Source organism: Colobus angolensis, unplaced genomic scaffold, assembly GCF_000951035.1.
Source record: "Colobus angolensis palliatus isolate OR3802 unplaced genomic scaffold, Cang.pa_1.0 Scaffold218, whole genome shotgun sequence".
Lineage (NCBI taxonomy): Eukaryota > Metazoa > Chordata > Mammalia > Primates > Cercopithecidae > Colobus > Colobus angolensis.
Genome location: NW_012115355.1, coordinates 1,973,530 through 1,990,894, shown reverse-complemented (window position 1 = coordinate 1,990,894; position 17,365 = coordinate 1,973,530).

The following is a 17,365-nucleotide window of genomic DNA, read 5'->3' as shown; positions in this document are numbered from 1 at the left end:
CAGGATGGTCTCGATCTCCTGACCTCGTGATCCGCCCGTCTCGGCCTCCCAAAGTGCTGGGATTACAGGCTTGAGCCACCGTGCCCGGCCTGAATGAGAGAAGTTTAACTGACTCACAGTTTCACATGGCTTGGGAGGCCTCAGGAAACTTACAATCATGGAGAAACGTGAAAGGGAAGCAAGAGCCTGGAGAGAAGGAGTGTATATAGGAGGAAATGTCAAACACTTAGAAAACCATCAGATCTCATGAGAACTCACTCACTATGACGAGAACAGCATGGGATAAACTGCCTCCATCATCCACCTCCCTCCAGGTTCTACCCTTGACATGTGGGGATTATGGGGGTTACAATTCAAGATGAGATGTGGGCAGAACACAGAGCCAAACCATATAATTGGTCTACCCCTTACAAGAAAGTGCTTCAAGCTTTATTGGGGAAGAGCCAGAATTATGAGGGAAACCTTGGCTTACTTCAGCATCAGAGGTTATTGTTATATTAATAAAAGCTGTTTGTGTGTTGGTGCTATACTAGCCCTGTATTGATGTATTTATTCTACATTGTTGTAATAATTTTGAAAGATATCAGGTAGCCATTGACAAAATAAGAGATATTTGGACATTATTAAATAGTTTTCATATTATAAGAACAACTCAAATTTCCTTGTTATAATGCATGTGAGTCTTAGATGAAATACTTAGCACTTTGAATAGTTTGATATATAATTTAGCTACCATAAAACACACTTATTGTTGTACACCATTCAATGATTTTGAGTATATTTACAGAATTTATCACAAGTCTAATTTTTAAATATTTTCATTGTCCTAGAAATAAATGACATGCCCATTTGTAGTCCCTCTTCATGCTCACTACCAGCTGTAGGCCACCAAAAATCTTTTTCCTTATAGATTTTCCTTTTCTGAACGTTTTGCCCAAATAAAATCTTACAAAATGTACAATATTGTGTTTTTGTGTCTGGCTTCTTTCACTTAGTGTTATGTTTTTGAGGTTTTTACTGTGAAAGGAAAATAAATATCAGGACCCCCAAACTCACTAAGCCAAAGGGAAAAATCAAGCTGGGAACTGCATAGGGCAAACATGCCTCCCATTTTACCCCTAAATAAGATAGCTGCGAACACAAAAAAAGCCACATACCTCCCTCACAATCTGCCCACAAGGCAATTCCTCCTGGACAAAGGACACACAGAACCCAAAGTCATCCCTTTGCTCATGTGAGATAAATGTATTATCTGATTGCTCCCTTTGCCCTATTGTTTCACCAAACAGACTAAAGCATAAGTGACTATTTCTGTAAATTGCATAATTAGTGAAAGACTAATCAGAAACTCAAAAGAATGCAACCTTTCGTCATTTATCTACCTATGATCTGGAAGCCCCCTCCCCTCTTCGAGTTGTCCCACCTTTTGAGACCAAACAGTTGTCCATCTTACATATCTTGATTGATGCCTCATGTTTTCCCAAAATGTGCAAAACCAAGCTGTGTCCCAGCTACCTTGGGCATATGTGGTCAGGATGTCCTGAGGCTGTGTCATGGGTGCATCCTTAACGTTGGGCAAAAAAAAATTCTAAATTAACTAAGACACGTCTCAGATATTTGGGGTTCGCAATACTTGACACTTACAAAACAAAGAAACAAAGTAAACTACACTATAATATTGACAGCTTTTGAAATGCTCAAAGCAGTAAACATTTTATAATTAAGAGGAACAAAATTCAATTTGCATTTTGTTTTTTATGATGGAATTTTATGATTTCATGAGAACACCAGTATGAAGAAGAGCATGCTGCTGTTATTTATCAACTGGCAATACATCCCACTCAGGAAATTATGTAATTTCCTTTTATGGAATATTTCCAAGGTCTAGAATCCACTAAGCATATTCATTAGAAAGGTACAAGCATTTACAAAATGAAATCTGGCAAATACTTTAAGATCAAAAAAACTTAAAAACTAACTGCACCCTAAAATATCCAAGTTTCATAACTTATATGGGAAGCAAAGAACAATTTTCAGCATCTACACAGTGTTGTAATACTGATGTTTGAAAGAGTGCTAAAATCTGTCAAAAAATCTTCAAAATGCAGCAATCTTTCAGTTCCTTTTTGGTATCTATGTGGAAAAGTATAATTTTCTGTCATTTTTAACAGAGTTTCAGGATGAAGCTATTAAGTATAAAACCTAGAATGCCTTAAAAAAAAAAAAAAAAAAAAAAAAAAAAAAACCTAGAATGCATTTGGGAAGGTAAGAAAATGAAACACGGAAGACGTCTGTGCTGGAATCATTTACACTTTTAAGATGTTCGCCAAGTTAACATCAATAGAATTAACTCTAAAACTACCTTAGTTCCATATCTTTGTCTCCCTGATATACATACTGAAATGCCTTAAGACCTGGGTATTTCTGTTCGGCTCCCTGGCCTTGCTCTGAGTGGCGCCAGCAATTGAGAAAGGATAGCTGTGTAATGAGCCCAGGCAGGAGTGATAGACCTGCTGGGAGAGCTCAGTCTTGTCAGATTCTCATGTTAGAGCTAGGCTAAGCACAGCCAATTCACTGCCCTTGTGAGACCATGTGAACTTGGGCATGAAACCAGTGTTTCATAGTGATTATTGCCTGATGGTCTCCAGACAACCTTGGCTAACTCAGTATTTCTCCTGTCTTCTTCTTGTCTGTAATTCTCAGATAACTATAGAATGTGCTGGTAATGCAAAACCCTGACCTAAGGCAAAATTGTCCCCAAGAGTCCAAGTCTTCTTCCTCTTCCTCGTAGGGAATGTAACACCTTGATTTAGAGAGAAACATCCTGGGACAGCCCAAACTTTGTTCTTCTCACCTCTGGAAGCAAGGTATCCTTCAAAGTTTTGTGCAGTGAGTCCTGTGACCACTGTGTTATATAAGCAGTCTGCCATTCCAGGTTCCTCATCTATGGTACAACTGGGCCATGCACAGTCAAAACTCAATCTGCCCCAGCCAGTTTTTTTGAGCCCTTGGGAGACCAGTCCACAATGGATTGTAGGCATTTTTTGGTCCCTTGCTGCCCATCTGTAAGTAGCAAATCTCCTTTATATAACTTGTTGCATGTAAATGTGTTCTGTCTCACCAGACATAGTCTGTTGGTGAAACTGCAGCCCAGGATGCAGTGGATGTCAGTGTTCTGACTCCTGTTCCTGGTGGTTGGCATGGTGACAGTATTTGCTATCTTCCACACAGTGAGTGTCCTTTCTTAAAATTGGTTACTAGTGAACCTGCTTCACAGTTATGATGGATTGAAGGCTTGTAACCAATACTCTTGTTTTCTGGTCACAGCATTAAGATAGAAAAACAGAAAGCATTTAGAAAAAAGAGTCAGGAACATTTAAAAAAGTCAGAAAGAAGCACAATCATATCAACATACAAGAACAAATTCAAATATCATGCATTAATTTTAATTCATGACATTTTCTGTGGAAAAGTGTCAAATTGGTTTATTGTTTCAAATCAAAAAATGTATAATAGGCATTGTCTTAAATTAATTAGAATTGTTTTCTGTTATGATTCAAGCAAAAGTTAATGCAAGAGCATAAATTAATATAATCACAGTTGTCAATTATCACCCCAAGATTCCTAAAGATAAGGATTGCCTCCATAAGCCAATTATCATAATATATGCCAAGATAGGAATTTAGCATCTATTAGGTAATAAATGCAGTAGTCTATTGCTATTTTTGAAAAATCAAGTTTTTGTTTTTATCTCACTTTGAGAAATGTGGACACTAGCCTCTACAAATTGCCAAATATATTTAAGCAGTGACTGCACTACTCTGACAAAAGAGAAGCTATTACATCTGTGTTAATAACTACCAATGCAAAATGTGCTAGTTCAACTGAATAATCTTGTTAATGGCATCTGAAGAACATGAATTAAAAATTAAAAACCTTTTCTTCAGGTAATAGAAGGTGACGGGGCAAATATATATGGCATATGACTAGCATGTTTCTAGCCATGGAAAGAAACTATAAATAAGGAAAACAAACTATAAGAAAATGTTCTAAACTCTGTATGAATCTCTTTCATACATTTTGTCTCTCTGAAGGAAAAGAAGCAAGCAAATTAGAGTCATTTGGATGGCTAATTAAAATTTTGATTTTAATTTGTAGTTTAATTCTTTCAGAAAGTATTTATAAGGGCCATTTATGCTGCACGGGAGTTTGACGTTATAATACAAAACTCTACATATTCAAGGAACTTACACATTGGCATGAAAGATGGGCAAAACCATCATAAAATGTTAGTATAGAAAGCAGTGAAATAAGATACTTATAGGAGACTAAAAACAAAAGGGTCATACTACTGGAGAAGGTTTGGTTTAGGGCTAGTTTCCAAAATAAAAACTGTGGTAAGTTTGAAATAATTAAATGTATTCAATCTAGAGCAAGGATAGATTTTGTGTTTTCTGGTTTTGTGTTAAAATGTTCTTTGTTTCATGTCATTAGGTTAATTATGAATGATGACATTTTAATAAACTTACCTGGAGCAATAAAATGTTGGCAGCCTTCTTTCAACCCCCTTTCTGGGAAATACTGATTTGGCATAGAATGTGTGCCAGCTAATACCAAAACTCATCTTTTCCCAGGAAACTCAAAGTATGTAAGTACCTGTGTTAAAGGATCTGTGAGTTTGAGTTGAATAATAAATTATTAAACACTTTAAACTTTCAGGAGTCAAGATCTTTGTAATGTTTGCCCAGGATCTCAGAGCTTAGTAAACACAGAAGGATGTTTGGACTCAATTCAACAGTATCACAAAAAGAATAGTTGATATCAAGGATCACCATTATTCCCCTCCCACCACCAATGAGACAGCTTGGAAAACAACAATGGAATAGATTGTCATCCTCAAAGCTCACCCCAGTGAAGACAAAATGGCTTAGAAATATATGTACAGTCCTGGCTCTGCTGGTCCAGTTTATGATAATACACAAATAGGCTTGTGTTTTCAGAAATATAAGGTGAATTTTACAAAATTCAAGCTAACATACCATAGAAAGAAAGAAGACAGGGTCTGGAAGGCATTTCGATGGGTCTTCTAGAGGAACTGGGAAATGGGAATTAGTATCAATATAACTGTATAATTTGCTTTCTTATTGCTATAAATAATTTTTTACGTATTTTTTCTGCAATTCTTCCAACTAATAACCTTGCCTTCTGCTTGTTGAGAAAATGGAAGCCACATTTAGAAAATACTTTCATCTGAAAATTCTAGAATTTATGGACCTACCTTGATTTCAGACTTTGCTCTCTACCTTCTCTCCTGTTATAGAAGAGATTGTTGCTTCAATCAAACACATATTACCCTCTCCTTACCTCATCCCCACCTGGAGCTCAGGATACTACTTACCCATGATTTCTTAAGGATGTCAATTCTATCGCACTCTATTTACACCTACCTAAGTGTGTGTGTGTGTGTGTTTCATTCATAAGTCAATCATTCCCCTTAAAAGCATTCTCTAGTATCTCTAGCATTATATATATATATATATATATAAACAAAAACAAAACAAAAAAACTATAGCTCACATCCCCTTGCTGCTTCTCTGATTCTCTTCACAAAATAACTTACCTGTTAGGCTGCTCATCTCATCCCCTAGCCTCAACCCAATCTACTAGAGCAACGTTTTGGCCCTATTTTGCTGAAACCGCTCTTTTATAGGTCTTGGATAACTAGTGTGAATCTACTTTCCAATTTTCATTGGACATTCTTGGCTTACCCCTGTTGCACTAGCTAATTGTTAATGATTCACTTTTCACTCTCAAAGTTTCCAAGATACACAATAAGTTATATATGTTACTCCACTAATGGCATCCATATCATCACATAAAGTTTACTTTGGACCATAAATCAGTAGCAGCCTGCAAATATAATCTATCTCATGTTCTTTCAAAATTTTCTTTTTTTTTTGTTTCTGTGACATTACATTCATCTGGTGGATCAGTAGTAGTAATGCTTACCAAATCTTCCAAGTACTTCATTACATTTCCAAGACATTTTCAGTTAGGCATATAATCCTGGCCAATAAAATGTGGAAAGAATACGAGTCTCTTACACGCTCAGTGAAAAATCATATAATATGACTCTTTATTATTTTTTAATAGAAAGACGCATGTTCCAAGTAGTGCATCTGAGATATTTCAGCCTCTATCAGTCTTGTTCCTGTGCGATTTTATACTTCATAGTCCCCACTGACCTTGCCGGGACAGAAACCATGAGTGAGAAACAAGCTTTTGTAATACTGAATCCTGAAATATGAGAGTCCTTTGCTACAGAAACGTACACTAGCCTGTCCTGAATAATATACCCACCTTAATATTTTCTCATTCTCAGTTTTCATCCTGGCTCTGATGCCTTTGACTGACTTTAAATATGTCACATTAGCGTATTAAAGGATTCTATTTTCTTTGAACATTTATTATTGCTTATCTATTTGTTTGTTTGAGTGATTCTTTAACCCCTCACTAGAATGCGAACTTCATAAGAGTTTGAAATGTATTTGCATTGTTTACCACTGTTATCACTAAGCTTAGAATATTGCCTGCCACAAAGTAGTTGCTTCTTATTTTCAGCTAAATGGAAGTACACTGTGGATGGAAAACTGAGACGTGTAACACAGCAAATTTAGAAAATTTCCATTTTTGCAGCTATGTTGTATTTTTAAAAATTCTTGAAAATATCCAACCCATGAAATTTTGATTAATGGGCCAATTATTTTCAGTTCAGAAATGTTTCCTGCTAATGTGAATCAATGTAGATAATTATTCAGTGCCACTTGTCTTAACCCGTTTTTAAGGAATATGAGTTAACAGTGTTTATATAAAGCTATCTTGAACATATTTTGTCTGAGTTGCAAAATGTCTGAAAATGTATTTATCCTCTGTCACAATATGGACAACTTGACTAAATTTAATATGTCTAAGTCACAACTCTTTTCTTTCAAATTGTTGCACTTTGTTCTATCAGTGTCTGTTATTTTGCATTAGTACAGAAAATACTGAGATCAATATGATTTGTATTCTCCTAATCTCATATTTTAATATTCTTACTTAAAATATATTTTATGTGTAACTTTTGAAAATTCAAAAATATGGCCGGGCGCGGTGGCTCAAGCCTGTAATCCCAGCACTTTGGGAGGCCGAGACGGGCGGATCACAAGGTCAGGAGATCGAGACCATCCTGGCTAACATGGTGAAACCCCGTCTCTACTAAAAAAAATACAAAAAACTAGCCGGGCGAGGTGGCGGCACCTGTAGTCCCAGCTACCCGGGAGGCTGAGGCAGGAGAATGGCGTGAACCCGGGAGGCGAGTTTGCAGTGAGCTGAGATCCGGCCACAGCACTCCAGCCTGGGTGACAGAGTGAGACTCTGTCTCAAAAAAAAAAAAAAAAAAAAAGAAAATTCAAAAATATTGCTATCTAAATATGGATCCTTTTCATTAAGTTTGAGAGATGAACTGATGTAAACGGCCAATAATGAGAACAGGCTGCTTTTGTAAAAAAAATAGTTTTCAAATATTGTATTTTTTATGCATCTTCTAATCTGTTTTCAACTTAGAAATCATTATCATATGTGGGCCTAATCTTCATTTTTCTTCACATTTTAATATTTTATCTTTCTGTCACATTCACTTATGTGTATGAGGGATTCTTTTTTTTTTTTTTTTGGAGGGGTCTCCTCAGTCCTTGATTCACTTGTGTTTATTTCCAACAGCCATTCATTTTACTAAATGTATTGATATTAAGTCAAGAATTACTTTGTTTTTTCAATACGAAAATTATAATTTTATGTTTGTATATGAAAATTTCAATTTTATGTTTGTATTTAACTTTGATAATTGAAAGCTTTGTTATAATTCACAGATATAAGTGAGCCTTGCAATTTTTAAAAGATGAATCACGTTTCCTAAAATGTTACAATTTTTTAGTCAATAAATTTAGGAAAGGCAGTGCTTTGGTTATTCAGAACATGTTAGTCATCTCATTTTCTACCACAGATTATTTTCGTACATACTTGATGTCTACATTTTTCTCATCAGTGCAAGAAAAGAACTTCGCTTAGGTGGAGTTGACATAGAGTTTTTAGAAATTGATGTCTGCTGTTTCTATATATGCTTATACCCATATCTTTCTCGGAGATATATGATAAAAAATTCTTGTGTGGAAATAATGCTGTCTAGTATTAGTAGTAAGCAATGTTTTGTTTGTTCTGTTGTTCTTTTTGCTTATTGCACAGATATTCAGGATCCAGTGCCTCTTTGCCATATCTGATTTTCTGCTTGGTGGGGCCATTTAAAAAGAAACATATTCCAAGGCTTCAGAGTATTGTGTTTTCTGTATAAAAGAGACAAATGAGAGAAAGTTTCAGTGGCTGCTTATCTACAGTTCTGAAAACCATTCTTATTTTACAACCTTAATCTGTCAACTAAAAGTTAATAGGATGATAGATTCTCTGCCTCATCTCCAGGCAGGTAGCCATCTTGCAAAATACAACTAAGTTCTGAAAATATTTTTTACAGTTGTATAGTTTTCTCTCACCCTTATGAGACTTTAAGCCTTATATCACACAAGACTTGGGAATTTTCCCCCAGTGGGTCATGGATTCTTATGGTGACTTTAAACACTGTAGACAGTCACTGCTTATAAATGAAGCTTGATTGTCTTAAGTGTAAAGGTCTTAAGAAAGTTTAAAACACAAGAGCGTCAGGAGCCTCAGCAAATGTAGGTGGGCCTGGCTTTGAGACAGCTGTTTCCTAGGGGCCAGGACAGCTTCAGCAAGGAACAGACAGGCACATCCGCGGAATGTTCCGATTTCAGGGTTCTCACTGCAGCACATGTGCAAGGTGAGGCAGATGCAGCTAGCATAAAGAACCCAAAATCTTATCGAAGGGAAGAATCTTCCCCTATACAGGCTCTTGCTACTTTAAAGGGATGAAGTAAATATTATATTTGCTGGATTAACAATTTTTTAATAACAGGTATGTAATCTGTGATTCTAAACAGCAATTAAGTTTCACCGGTAAACAGCACAAAGGATCCACAGAAAAAATGGACAAGAGACTTGAACAGACATTTCACAGACAAAACGGAAATGACCAATAAATATGTAAAGTAATGTTTAATATCTTTGCTAGTCAGGGAAATGCAAATCAAGACCACAAAAATAAAATTCTATACCTATTTTCTTGGCAGAAATTTAAATGTTAAAGAAATGGTCAAGAATGATGATTTACAGATTGTTGATGGAATTTTGAATTGGTGCAAACGCTCTAAAAGAGTTTAGCATTGCCTTTTAAATTCAATCATTTCATACTTCATATATTATGTGATTCACGAATCCTTTTCCTTGGAATAATAGTAGTTAAGAGAAATGTATATTAGAGTTCCTAGTCTTCTTTCCTTCTCTATAATTTAAAGACTTATTTTATATATTCCAGACGCAAGTCCTTTGGTTGTTATAGGCACTGCAAGTATTAATAACTTCTCAAACTCTTTACTTGTCTTTTCCCTTTTAATTGTTTTTTAAATGGACAAATATCTTTATTAGTAGTATAATAAATTTATTATTTTGTGGATAATGTTTCTGTGTGTTTTAGAACAAAAATGTAACAACCTAAGATGTTGAAGATATTATATATGTAGTATGTAATTATATAAATTAAAATTTATGTGATTTTCAACAAATTACATGTAATTTATGGTTTTGTTTGCTCATTTAGATCTATAATCTACTAATAACCGATTTCGTGGCATACTTACAAAAAAGTCAAATTTTATTTTTCTGCAAATATTTAATTGACAGAGCACCACATTAAATAAATTTCTTTACTCATATTAAATATGTATACTTCCAGGCTTCTAAAGTAATAATAATTATTAGTTTCACGATTTTTTTTTTTTTTTTTTTTTTGAGACGGAGTCTCCCTCTGTGACCCAGGCTGGAGTGCAGTGACCGGATCTTGGTTCACTGCAAGCTCCGCCTCCCGGGTTTACGCCATTCTCCTGCCTCAGCCTCCCCAGTAGCTGGGACTACAGGCGCCCGCCACCTCGCCCGGCTAGTTTTTTTGTATTTTTTAGTAGAGACGGGGTTTCACCGGGTTAGCCAGGATGGTCTCGATCTCCTGACCTCGTGATCCGCCTGTCTCGGCCTCCCAAAGTGCTGGGATTACAGGCTTGAGCCACCGCGCCCGGCCTGAGCCACCGCGCCCGGCCTTCACAATATTTCAATATTCTTTCATTGGTTACCCTAAATGTTGCAACATATATCCTCATCTTATAAAGTCTAGCCTATATTAGAACATTCACTAAATACTTTTGAGCATTTCAACTTTATTCACTTCCTTCCCTCTGGAGTATTCTCAGTTTCATTTTATACGATATTTTATATAAAAAAGCAACACACAAGACATAACTTTTTAAAATGTAATAAATCTTTTTTTGTTATATTTTCTATCACATTTCATTGTTCCATGTTTTTTCTCTTCTTCCCACTTTTATCTTTCAGTTGCTTCAGCTCACAATATTTTCTCATACATATCAGCCCTTACATGTATATTCTTTTCCTGCTTCCTTTCTTGGAAACATTATATCTAATTTTTAAAGCGGTTTTTAAAGGTTATTTTCAGTATTAGTTCCTCCATGTTCTTCCTTGCCTTTTACTAAGAAACATAATATTTTTCTCAGATACCCTTACCAAACCCCATCAAATTTCCAAGATAATAAATATTATATTGTATTTAGTCAGTTATTTTTTACAATTGTTCCCTCTCTACGTACTGGAAGTTATGAAATGTAATGTCTTACACATAGCAATTATTTAGTAAATATTTGTTAGATCCACAAGTAAATTAATTGCCCGCTACCAATAATGTCCAACACTACAAAAGATGTCAACCAAATCCAGCAATTAACAATGTAAAATTCACAGTATAGTATTCTATCCAAAACTGTAAATATGAAAATGACTGGTATAATATGCCCCAAGAATGGAAAAGAAAATTAATACAAATATGCAGAGATAAAATTAACAGAGAAACATTTAAACAAGTTACTCTAAATATTATAAATATGCTTAATGGTTTAAGTAAAACGTTAATATAATGAGACTAAATATAAAGAGTATTAAAAATAAAAATTTTGGAGATAGAAATTTTAATTAATTTAATTAAAAATTCACCAGATGAGATTTATGATAAATACATTTCAGGAGAAGAAAAAAAATCAGCGCACCAGAAGCCACAGCAATGGTAACTATTCAAATACAACACAGTGAGAAAAAAAATTTTTAAATAATGAAAAGACCATTAGAGATGAAGGAGATAATATCAAGCAATCTCTAGAAGTCAGTTGGTTGAGGGAACATAAAAGTATTTGAAGAAAAAATTACCAAATGTTTTCTAAATTTGACTACAACCTAAATTTACAAACTCAAGAAAATCAGTAATCCCCATAAACATAAAAAAATCAAACCAAGGTACATTATATTCAAATTTCCAAAAATCAGTGATTAAATTTTAAAATTAAAGGGAAGAGGGTAAAACAATTTGTGCTGAGTAACATTGTGCAACGCTTCCTCAGACTTCTCTGAATTTCCATAAACCAACAGACATAGTACAGACAAAGGGAAAAATGAAGCCAAACTGTCCACTTACAATTCTATGTCCAGGGCCGGGCTCCAGAGGGGAGGAAGTGTGTGTCGATGGGTTCATGGGCGACATGAGCCCAGAAAAGACACTATAAGTTCCCATTCTGGCCCATCAGCCTAGACCCTAGGCTTCAGGCTGTGCATCACTTGATGGTTTCACTGGGGACCCCCAGTTTCTACCCGGGAGCCTGTCTGCCTCCTGAGGTTGCCCAGGCTATTTATGCCAAGGGGCACCTGCAGGCCAGAGCTAAGCCACCCTCAACACCCCTTCAGCCTCCCTTCTGTGCTTGTTGGCACCCAAAATCTGGAGAGGGCGGAGGCGCAAGGGGCTGGCATGTCAGCACTACCTCAAGCTTGAGCACATCCAGCTGGGTTGCAACAGCTCCTGGGCTTGGCCTCAACTTTGCTCCAAGATTGAAGTGGACACCGGAGCAGGAGGACGCCAGGGTGGGGGAGCAGGCAGTTCCAAGCCTGTGGAGCAGGCGCCAGGAGCGGGGAGATGCCAAGCAGTGGGAGCAGGCATTTCTGAGCCCGTGGAGCAGGTGCCAGGAGCAGAGAGAGGCCAGGGAGTGAGAGCAGGTACTGATAAGCCTGCGCAGAGAGGGAAGGCCTTTTTGAGCCCCTAAGAGTGTGGAGTTGCTTGGGTTCACAGCCAATGCCTGGACGGCTGCAGCTGCGCCCAGGGAGACTGAGGCTTCTGCCTGTTCCTGGCCCCCAGGAGTACAGGGATGCCCAGGTCCACAGCCTCAGGTGGGAGGCTGCAGCTGGGATAGAGCTCCTGCCCTGCCAACTCAGAAGGCGGCTGGGCTTCCGCCTGTTCTCAGCTCCTGCCAACTCTGTGGAGCGTGCAGGCCCCTCTGTGCCTCCCCGGTTGCAGCAGCCGCTCCAGACAGGTCAGTGATGCCATCAGCAAGAACAACTCTATCTCTTTTTCTCTAATTTTCTTTTGGTCAGTTAGAAAAAAAGGTGCGGGGAAAAATTATATGACTTTTAAAAATAAATGACTATCTGTGCAAATATTATTTCTTTACAAACTCATAAAAATATTTTCTTAAGCAGCATGATAAAAATATGCACCAAAGTGGAGTAAAAACATTAGTTACTGCTAACCCCGAAAAGATCAATTTAATATTTTATAGCTCAGGAAAAAAGCAATTTTAATAATAAATCATTCAGAAATATTGTCAAAGAATTAAAATTTGTCATTGTTATTCTCCACTTGACCTTAATCAAAAGGCCGAGAAGCGACTCATTTTTATTCTCAACATGGCGAAATTTCCAAAACAATTTCCAAATTGTTTTTACAAATAGAAGAATTATATTTATTTATTTTTTAAATTACTATGAGTACACAATAATTGTATGGGTAATCATAGCAACTATCACCTCCAGTATTTATCACTATTTTTTGTGTTAGGAACATTCCAATTCCACTCTTTTAATTATTTTTAAATATACGTAAGTTATTGTTAACTCTAGTCACCCTATTGTGCTGGATCTTATTTACTCTATCTATCTACCTATATTTTTACACCCATCAAAATGCTTATTTTATTCCCTGCTTCCTTTCACCCTTCCTAGCCTCTGGTAACCGTCAATCTTCCCTTTATCTCCATGGGTTCAATTTTTTTTTTTTTAATTTTTAGCTCCCACACATAAGTGAGAAAATGTTAAATTTGTCTTTCTGTACCTACCTTATTTCACTTAATATGATTGCCTCCAGTTCTATCCATGTTGCTGCAAGTCATGGAATTTCATTCTTTTTATGGCTGAATTATATTCCATTGTATATATGTACCTCATTTTCTTATCCATTCATCTGTTGATGGACACTTATGTTGTTAACTTCATAGCTTGGCTATTATGAACAGTGCTGCAATAAATATGGCATGCAAATGTCTCTTGGATATGCTGGTATTCTTTCTTTTGCTTATATACGTAGCAATGAGATTGCTGTATCATATGATAGTTGTATTTTTAGTTTAGTGGTTTGTTTTTCCTTTCGTTTTTGAGACAGAATCTAGCTCTGTCGCCCAGGCTGGAGTGCAGTGGCGCGATCTCCTCTCACTGCAAGCTCCGCCTCCCAGGTTCCCGCCATTCTCCTGCCTCAGTCTCCCAAGTAGCTGGGACTACAGGCGCCCGTCACCACAACCGGCTAAATTTTTGTATTTTTTGATAGAGACGAAGTTTCACCGTGTTAGCCAGCATGGTTTCTATCTCCTGACCTCGTGATCCACCTGTCTCGGCCTCCCAAAGTGCTGGGATTACAGGCATGAGCCACCGCGCCCGGCCTAGCATTTTTTATTTTTATTTTTTAATTCAGACAAAATGTCAAGAATAAACTTAGAGTTTCTAATTTTTCGCATTATTTTTAATGAAGTCAGTGATCACTTATTAAATAAACCATTAGACTGAAACTGTCAAATTAGTATCAATCTGCTAATTTTCAGTTGCTGGTAAATATTAGCCAGTTGACAGATTTTTGTTAATTATATTGGTAACATACATTTTACACCATTTTTACTAATTTATAAACACATAGATATTTCAAAAAATATTTTCTGTTACAAACTCAATCAGCAGTTTTTCTCAAAAGTTATAGAGTTCACTCATGGACCTGCTACAAATATTTCAGTTCACACAATGTGAATATTAGCACTTCAAAACACCCTTGCTGTCTGAGGTGATTTATACCCTTACTCTCACCCCTTGCAAGTCCATGATAAGTTTATTAGGAATAATAAGAAAGGAGTTCACTCTTAATCTCTGTATTTTTTTGTGTGATCTTAGGTGTTTATATTATATGATATAAAAATGACTCAGCTTTTCTTTTAAAAAATTTAGGTTTATTGAGGTATCATGTCAATACTGTAAAATTCAGCCTTTTTAGGTACAGTTCCATGAGTTTTAGCAAACACGCAGTTATGTGACCACTAACATAATTGACAAACACTTTCATTATCCAAAAAATTTCCCTCGTGCCCCTTTGTTGTCAGTTTTCCCCACTGACCAGCCATTGGAAACCACTGTTCTGTCCCTCTAGCTTTCAGTGTCTATGGTTTTACCTCTTCCAAAATGTCATAGAAGTGAACTGACTGCAAACAGCCCTTTGTGTCTGGATTATTTCACTCAGTATAATGTTATTGAGATTTATTTATGTAATTGTATATATCAGCAATTTATATCTTTTTTCTTATTTAGTAGTAATCTTTTGTATGTAGATACAAAAGATTTTTGTATCTACATACAAAAGAATTTGTTTATCTCTTTACTAGCTGATGGACTCTTAGGCTGTTTTTTAGTTTGGACTATTACAAATAAAATTGCTCTCAACATTTGGGTGTGACTTTCTGTAAACATAGTGTTCGTTTCTCCTGGGTGAAGTGGAATTGTTGAGTCTCTCGTTAGGTATATGTTTCACTTTATAATAATCTGCAAATTGTTTTCCAAAATGACTGTACCATTTTCCAATACTATTAGTTCCTGTCCACACCAGCACTTTTTATTGTACATTTTTCATTTTATCCATACTTCTCAGTGTGTTGACTTTAATTTGCATTTCACTGATAACCTATGATGTTAAATGCCATTTCATGTTATTTCCCATTTGTAATGGGAAAAGAGTCTGCTCACACATTTGTCAATGTTTTAATTCAGTAGTCTTCCTGAGTTGTAAGAGGTTTTTACATTTTGGATAAAAGACATTTAACAAATATGTGATTTGCAAATATTTTCTCTCAGTTGAGGCTAGTCTCTTCATTTTTCTTTACATAGTATATTTCAAATATCAGTAGCTTTTAAATTTTGATGAAATAAAAATTTTCGTTGTTTTCTTTTGTGATTTGTTATACCAGAACGTTTTGCCGAACCCAATGTTACAATAATGTCCTTCTGTGTTTTTGTATAGAAATTTATAGTTTTAGCTCTTATCTGTGATACAGAACCGTCTGAATCCAGCCAAACTGATTTCATAATAAAACGAGCTAACAAAAATCAACATTCTCCAGAGAATTTTAACAGGCATGAGAGACTCACAACATAACATTTAATTTGTCCAGGACACAACCCAAAGTATTGTACAAAAAACCAAGAAACTGTGAAAAATTCTCAAGGCAGAATGAAATCAAGATATTTCAACCTTAGGATGACTCCGATGAAAACATCAAACAGACTTCACATTTCAGAAATTTGATATTTTTAACTGTTTATATAAGAAAAATTAAATTCATTCAATAAATAATATTTTCCTACATCACTATACATATATCTTCTCTAATGACCAAACTCATTGTATGAAATGGCATGCACAGACATATAAGAATGGAGTAGTATTAAGTTGTTGCAAAAGTAATTGCGGTTTTTGCCATTGAAGCTAGTGGCAAAAACCGCAATTTCTTTTGCACCAACCTAACAGAAACAACAAGGAAGAAAAAGTCATTTATATGTGCCACCAGAAAAGAACTTTGCTTTCCTGCATCCATCATGTAGATTAAAACTATACATAAATATCTACACATTTATGAAAGTGAGTCAATTATGCAGATAAGTAACAGGTATAAAGCTTTTTTCAATTAGTTCTCAGTAAAAGAGATATTGAAAATTGTAATTATTCTTGAAGAATTGCCTTAATTTTTAGTTAGAACTTGTACAGATATCCTTAAAAAAAAATGAGTATAAACTATAATGCCAACAGTTTCCAAACTTTTTGCTTATGAAGCACCTAAAAGAATTTGAAAACCTATGTGCTCACTTGTACGTTTTAATTTTACATCTAAATTTTTCATCAGATATTGAAAGTGGCAAAGGATACAATTTTCCAAAATTTAAATATAAAAGCATTACATCATTTTTCCAATACCTGATGGAATAGTAACTTAATAGTCATTATAATTTGTTTTAAAAATATGAGAACAAAACATTCTTTATTATCGGGAAGGGTTACATTCTTTTTCCTTCCTCTTGAAGTTACCTTCTCTCACCTCACAAAATTTTGTTACCTTAATATATTTTCATGCTTGAAAGTCTGTATTGATGATCTATCATATTTTTCTGAAACAAAATATTTGTTATTTGAATTTTAATTTTTTAAACCTCTATGAGTAAAAGCCTCTATGTATTAAAAATATTTTTCCCTTTGGGTTGAGTTATTATTATAACTTTTCTTAAATAAATGATAAAAACAACTTAAACAAACCATGAATTTTCATGAATGCTTATAAATAAAAACCTTTTTCATTTTAAAATTGATGTATAATAGTTGTACATATTTGGAAATACATGAAATATTTTGATCCTGTATACAGTGTGTAATCATCAAATCAGAATAATTGAAATAATCATCACCTCAAACCTTTTTCTTGAGAAAACACTACAAATTTTCTCTTTTAACTATTTTGAAATATACACAAATTTTTGTTGACTACAATTTTCTCCTATACTATTAAATATTAGAACCTATGTGGAGAAATAGGAACACTTTTACACTGTTGGTGGGACTGTAAACTAGTTCAACCATTGTGGAAAACAGTGTGGTGATTCCTCAGGATCTAGAACTACAAATACCATTTGACCCAGCCATCCCATTACTGGGGATATACCCAAAGGATTATAAGTCATGCTGCTATAAAGACACATGCACATGTATGTTTACTGCGGCACTATTCACAATAGCAAA